The 7,265-nt window shown below is 42.8% G+C and overlaps 1 pseudogene; it reads right to left on the bottom strand.

Annotated features, from left to right (window-relative positions):
• Positions 1–1,435: 1,435 nt before the first annotated feature.
• Positions 1,436–6,407, bottom strand: LOC102283962 (nuclear receptor subfamily 2 group C member 2-like; annotated as a pseudogene).
• Between the last annotated feature and the right edge of the window lie 858 nt (positions 6,408–7,265).

Below are 7,265 nucleotides of genomic sequence, written 5' to 3'. Positions count from 1 at the left end.
ACCAATCCATTCTAAAGGAACTCAGTCTTGAATATTCATTGGAAAGACTGATGCTGAAACTCCAATACTTTGGCCACCTGATGCGAAGAACAGATTCACTGGAAAAGACCCTGATGGTGGGAAAGATTGAAGGCAGGAGGAGAAGGGGACAACAGAGGATGAGATGGTTGAATGGCATCACTGACTCAATAGATAAGAGTTTGAGCAAGCTCCCAGAGTTGGTGATGGACAGGGAAGCCTTGTGTGCTGCAGTCCATGGGGTCGCAAAGATTCCGACATGACTGAGTGACTGAACTGAAGCATGCAAGAGTTTTAGTGTAATTTTACATACTTTCCTTATTTCAACTTGTAGTATTGATTTTTATTTCCACTAAATACTTAATCATAATGGCAAGGGTAAGTGAAAATTTGGAAAGTAGGAATAATTTTAGGGGCAGTACTTTAAAAAATGTATCTACATGTTTGAATACAGTCTAATTAACATATAATAAGTAAAAGCATAGGTTATCTAACTACTTGAAATTTTAAAATCAGATCTTGTCTAAACGATTTTATTTTTGCTAAAGAACAGCTATTCTTAATAGGCAATAACTGCTTTCTTAAATATAATGAGAAAACCATCACAAACTATTAATGCAAATTATTATAATAAGTATGAGGCAAAAGGGCTTATGATCCTTTGGCTTTATTCTTCTTTGGAAGAGGTCAGGAGAATATTGGCTTGAATTCTGTCATCCTTATCTACTTACTTTATTGTGTTCTTAACACTATTCATAAAACTTCTTAGGTGACAAGTTGAGCATTCAATGAAATGTTAATGGCAAATTATTTGCAAATGTCTATCTTAAGGTGTTTAAAAAATGAATTGGAATTTATCATGGAATATAATTTGGGCTTCACTGGTGCTTCCATGGTAAAGAAGACACAGGTTCTATCCCTGGGTCAGGAAGATTCCCGGGAGAAGGAAATGGCAACCCATTCCAGTATTCTTGTCTGGGAAATCCCATGGACAGAGGAGCCTGGTGGGCTACAGTCCGTGGGGTCCCAAAAGAGTCAGACACAACTTAGCAACTAAACAGCAATAACAACAAATAAGGCTTCTTTGTTTTTCAAGAGACTTATCTTGAAAGTTTTCTTTAATACTAGTCTCTGACATTATAAAATTTTTGTTTTTTGTGCTCTGACAATTTCTAAATACAAACTGGGTTAAAAGATTGTTTCAAAAATCTGCTGCTTCATCAGAAGGCATTAGAACATTTCTTACAGGAAAGAATCCTATTAGTCTTTTAGTTGCTAATGTATGAATCATAACAGGTAAGAAAAAACCAGGTGGAAAATGACTAACATACTGGAAATATTTGCATGTGCAAAAATACCGCTACTTCATTTTTTCTGTATCTGAGCGGCCCCGGGAGGATCCCTGTGCTTCTCATCCTCAGCAGGTGTGTGGTGTGCTCTGTAGATTGGCATCAGTTATCTGGCTGTTATGCTCGGCCATCTGCTTAAGGATGTAGGGGATTATGCTGTCTATGGAAGCATTGCCCATGTGACCAGTAAAAAGCGTTCTTTGGTTATGTTAGTGCTCATCAGCCTGAGTGCCCGCAGGCGGTTTGAGGATCTGGGCCAGTCAGTAGGTGTCTTCCAAGTAGGTTTTCTGAACACAATCCTCCAACTCCATCTATGCTTTTCTTCTAATCTTAAAATCTGGCTTGTGCTGGCCAAATCTGGATTAGTTCAGTCACTCAGTCGTATCTGACTCTTTGTAACCCCTTGGACTGCAGCACACCAGGCCTCCCTGTCCATCACCAACTCCCGGAGCCAACTCAAACTCATGTCCATCGGGTCAGTGATGCCATCCAACCATCTCATCCTCTGTTGTCCCCTTCTCCTCCCACCTTCAGTCTTTCCCAGCATCAGGGGCTTTTCCATTGAGTCAGTTCTTTGCATCAGGTGGCCAAAGTATTGGAGCTTCAGCATCAGTTCTTTCAGTGAATATTCAGGACTGATTTCCTTTAGGATTGACTGGTTTGATCTCCTTGCAGTCCAAGGGACTCTCTTCAAAGAGTTCTCTCCAACACCACAGTTTGAAAGCATCAATTCTTCAGTGCTCAACTTTAATTATAGTCAGACTCTTACATCCATACATGACTACTGGGAAAACCATAGCTTTGACTAGACGGACCTTTGTTGATAAAGCAATGTCTCTGATTTTTAATATGCTGTCTGGGTTGGTTATAGCTTTTCTTCCAAGGAGCAAGCATCTTTTAATTTCATGGCTGCAGTCACCATCTGCAGTGCGTTGGGAGCCCAAGAAAATAAAGTCTGTCACTGTTTCCATTGTTTCCCCATGTATTTGCCATGAAGTGATGGGATAGGATGCCATGATCTTAGTTTTAGAATGCTGGATTCAAAAACCTGGATGCTGGGGACTAAAGAGAGCTATAGCTTTAAGATACGCATACTCATAGCTGTCTATACCCAGCTTTGCTCTTCTGTTACACGGCTCCTGAAACTTCCAGGTGTGCTCCATGACTGAATTTATCCACTTGCCAGAAGGTTTGTCTTCCTGGATATTGTCCTGCAGCTGATTGACTCTGGCCACAGGGTAGTGGGAGGCTTATGTTCTGGGCCAGGCCAAGGTTGGGGAGCTCATTTGAGCAGGCTTGCATCAGGCTGGTTCGGCAATCCTGCCCAAGTGCGTGAAGGGCTAGGCTTAACCCGGCTCAGTGCGTGGAGAGGAAACACAGGCAGAAGTAGCCTTGAGAGGCAGTGCACATTGAGGCACTCTGGAATCGGGCTGGCCACAGGATGTGAATGCTGAGAAGAAGGAGGGCGTGGGCCCCAGTGATGAGTGTGGACTGGTCTCTAATGATGACATAGATGTTCCCTCCTCTGCTGGTGTCTGTCTCACCTGCCAGGCTTGGAGGTGAGGAGCTGTCTGAGGTTTTCAGTGTTTTAGCTAAAGTATCACATGCCAGAGTAATCTCACTTGCCGATTGATGCTCCTGGGGTATTTCTGCAGCATCACCACTGATAAGGGATTCACTTCAGTTGACAAAGGCAGTCACTTCATTTGCCAGTGTGCTCAGATCTGGCTTGTTGCAGCCTTGGAATCCACGGTTAGGAGAAGGGTACCAGCCTCGTGTATGAAGAGTTGCACGCAGTTCACAAGCATCCTGGATCAAGACCTGTTGTCTTGTTCCCCTTTATCTGCCTTGAGTGTGGGAGTGGCTATCAGAGGACTTCTCAGATCCTTCTGGATAAAGGGTTTTCTCGGTTGCAGCAGCACAATTGCTTGGTCTCTCCCTTTGCACATCAAAGTGCTTCTGTTCACCAGTCCCAAACTCTGAATTTATCCCTCCCCCTTCGCTCACCGTAAGTTTGTGAGTCTGAGAACGTTGATCTTATACATCTACAGAGCAGCGTTCATGGATGACACTTGTGGTTCATTCCCTGTATGTGGGCAAAGTGTACCTTCTTGCACATGGCTTTCTTCTTCAGAGTCTAAGTGTAGAACAGATTACTCAGCAAGGTCTTGTACACAGTAGATCTGTGAGAGTTTAGGGGCACTTTGACTGTTGATAGATATTTCATTAAATGGCTGTCAGTGTCTGAGGGCTATTGCTGTGGGGAGACGTGCCACAGTGGTATTCAAGAACCTTATTTCAGGGATTTCCTTGGTGGCCCAGTGGTTAGGAACCTGCCTGCCAGTGCAGGGGGCATGGGTTCAATCCCTGGTCTGGGAAGATACCACATGCCACAGAACAGCCAAGCCCGTGCGCCATGGCTGTTGAGCCTGTGCTTCAGAGCCCGGGAGCCGCAACTGCTGAGCCCTCACACTGCACCTGCTGAAGCCTCAGCTCCACCTTCTGAAGCCTGGGCGCCACACTGAGAGTGGCCCCTGCTCGCTGCACCATAACTAGAGAAAGGCCACGCACAGCCTTGTTAAATTTATTTGTTAAGTAAGCTCACATGCTAGTAAAGTAATGCTCAAAATTCTCCAAGCCAGGCTTCAGCAATATGTGAACCATGAACTTCCAGACGTTCAAGCTGGTTTTAGAAAAGGCAGACAAACCAGAGATCAAATTGCCAACATCTGCTGGATCATCGAAAAAGCACGAGAGTTCCAGAAAAACATCTATTTCTGCTTTATTGACTATGCCAAAGCCTTTGACTGTGTGGATCACAGTAAACCATGGAAAATTCTGAAAGAGATGGGAATACCAGACCACCTTCCCTGCCTCTTGAGAAATCTGTATGCAGGTCAGGAAGCAACAGTTAGAACCGGGCATGGAACAACAGACTGATTTCAAATAGGAAAAGGAGTACGTCAAGGCTGTATATTGTCACCCTGCTTATATAACTTCTATGCAGAGTGCATCATGAGAAACGCTGGGCTGGAAGAAGCACAAGCTGGAATCAAGACTGCTGGGAGAAATATCAATAACCTCACATATGCAGATGACACCACCCTTATGGTAGAAAGTGAAGAGGAACTAAAAAGCCTCTTGATGAAGGTGAAAGTGGAGAGTGAAAAAGTTGGCTTAAAGCTCAACATTCAGAAAACGAAGATCATGGCATCTGGTCCCATCACGTCATGGGAAATAGATGGGGAAACAGTGGAAACAGTGTCAGACTTTATTTTGGGGGGCTCCAGAATCACTGCAGATGGTGATTGCAGCCATGAAATTAAAAGACGCTTACTCCTTGGAAGGAAAGTTATGACCAACCTAGATAGCATATTCAAAAGCAGAGACATTACTTTGCCAGCAAATGTCCTTCTAGTCAAGGCTACGGTTTTTCCAGTGGTCATGTATGGATGTGAGAGTTGGACTGTGAAGAAAGCTGAATGCCAAAGAATTGATGCTTTTGAACTGTGGTGTTGGAGCAGATTCTTGAGAGTCCCTTGGACTGCAAGGAGATCCAACCAATCCATTCTAAAGGAGATCAGCCCTGAGTGTTCTTTGGAAGGACTGATGCTAAAGCTGAAACTCCAGTACTTTGGCCACCTCATGTGAAGAGTTGACTCATTGGAAAAGACTCTAACTCTGGGAGGGATTGGGGACAGGAGGAGAAGGGGACAACAGAGGATGAGATGTCTAGATGGCATCACTGACTCGATGGACGTGAGTTTGAGTGAACTCCAGGAGTTGGTGCTGGACAGGGAGGCCTGGCCTGCTGCGATTCATGGGGTCCCAAAGAGTCGGACACAACTGAGTGACTGTTCTGAATCTGAATTAAAAAGAACCTTATTTCAAAATTACACAAGCCCTTCCTGTAGCTTGATAGGCTGGTGTATCAGATCAGATCAGATCAGTTGCTCAGTCGTGTCCAACTCTTTGCGACCCCATGAATCGCAGCACGCCAGGCCTCCCTGTCCATCACCAACTCCTGGAGTTCACCCAGACTCACGTCCATTGAGTCAGTGATGCCATCCAGCCACCTCATCCTCTGTCGTCCCCTTCTCCTCCTGCCGCCAATCCCTCCCAGTATCAGAGTCTTTTCCAATGAGTCAACTCTTCACATGAGGTGGCCAAAGTACTGGAGTTTTCAGCTTCAGCATCATTCCTTCCAAAGAAATCCCAGGGCTGATCTCCTTCAGAATGGACTGGTTGGATCTCCTTGCAGTCCAAGGGACTCTCAAGAGTCTGCTCCAACACCACAGTTCAAAAGTATCATGTATACCTGTGGTGGATTCATTTTGATATTTGGCAAAACTAATACAATTATGTAAAGTTTAAAAATAAAATTAAAAAAATAAATAAAAAAAATAAAATCTTTCCAAGATAAAAAAAAAAAAAACGAAAAAACAAAAGCATCAATTCTTCGGTGCTCAGCCTTCTTCACAGTCCAACTCTCACATCCATATATGACCACAGGAAAAACCATAGCTTTGACTAGACGAAACTTTGTTGGCAAAGTAATGTCTCTGCTTTTGAATATGTTATCTAGGTTGGACATAACTTTCCTTCCAAGGAGTAAGCGTCTTTTAATTTCATGGCTGCAATCACCATCTGCAGTGATTCTGGAGCCCCCCAAAATAAAGTCTGACACTGTTTCCACTGTTTCACCATCTATTTCCCATGAAGTGATGGGACCAGATGCCATGATCTTCGTTTTCTGAATGTTGAGCTTTAAGCCAACTTTTTCACTCTCCACTTTCACTTTCATCAAGAGGCTTTTTAGTTCCTCTTCACTTTCTACCATAAGGGTGGTGTCATCTGCATATGTGAGGTTATTGATATTTCTCCCAGCAGTCTTGATTCCAGCTTATGCTTCTTCCAGCCCAGCGTTTCTCATGATGTACTCTGCATATAAATTAAATAAGCAGAGTGACAATATACAGCCTTGACGTACTCCTTTTCCTATTTGGAACCAGTCTGTTGTTCCATATCCAGTTCTAACTGTTGCTTCCTGACCTGCATACAAATTTCTCATGAGGCAGGTCAGGTGGTCTGGTATTCCCATCTCTTTCAGAATTTTCCACAGTTTATTGTGATCCACACGGTCAAAGGCTTTGGCATAGTCGATAAAGCAGAAATAGATGTTTTTCTGGAACTCTCTTGCTTTTTCCATGATCCATCGGATGTTGGCAATTTGATCTCTGGTTCGTCTGCCTTTTCTAAAACCAGCTTGAACATCAGGAAGTTCATGGTTCACATATTCAATACATTGTTTTGTACTAATAATAACTGGAATGCTTTAAACTAGTTTCTATTTTTTGTGTCATATTTTCAAGGAATTTTTGTTCTGTTTATATTGTTAACCTTTTTTTGAAAGAATTTCAGATTTACAGAAAAGTTGCAAAAGTAGTGCAAAGATGCACTGGGTTCTATATATCCTTCAGTCAGATTTTCCAGTTGTTAACAATGTCCATATTTGCATTCTTTTTCTCTCTCTCTCTACACACACTAATACATATACATACATTGACTGTGGATTTTATTTTTTTCCTGAACTTACTTGAAAATAAGTTGCATACATGATGCCCTGTAGCCTTTCATATTCAGAGTGTATTTACAAGGCAAAAATCAAAACTAAGAAATTGACATTCATCTAACTTGACCATCTAATCCATAGATTCTGCTCAGAATTTGCCTATTTTCTCCACACTTTCCTTTATGAGTTCAAGATCTAACTCTGGACCGTGCAGCATTTAGTTGTCACTCCAGCTTGGAGCAGCCCCTAAATCTTTGTCTTTCATGACTGTGATGTTTTTGAAGAGTAAATGCCACATTGTAGAATCTCTCTTCATTTATGCATTA

The sequence above is a fragment of the Bos mutus genome, chromosome 1 (genome assembly GCF_027580195.1).
Source record: "Bos mutus isolate GX-2022 chromosome 1, NWIPB_WYAK_1.1, whole genome shotgun sequence".
In the NCBI taxonomy this organism is placed as follows: Eukaryota; Metazoa; Chordata; class Mammalia; order Artiodactyla; family Bovidae; genus Bos; species Bos mutus.
Note: the sequence above shows the minus strand (reverse complement) of the source record. Positions and strands in the feature narration are given on the sequence as shown.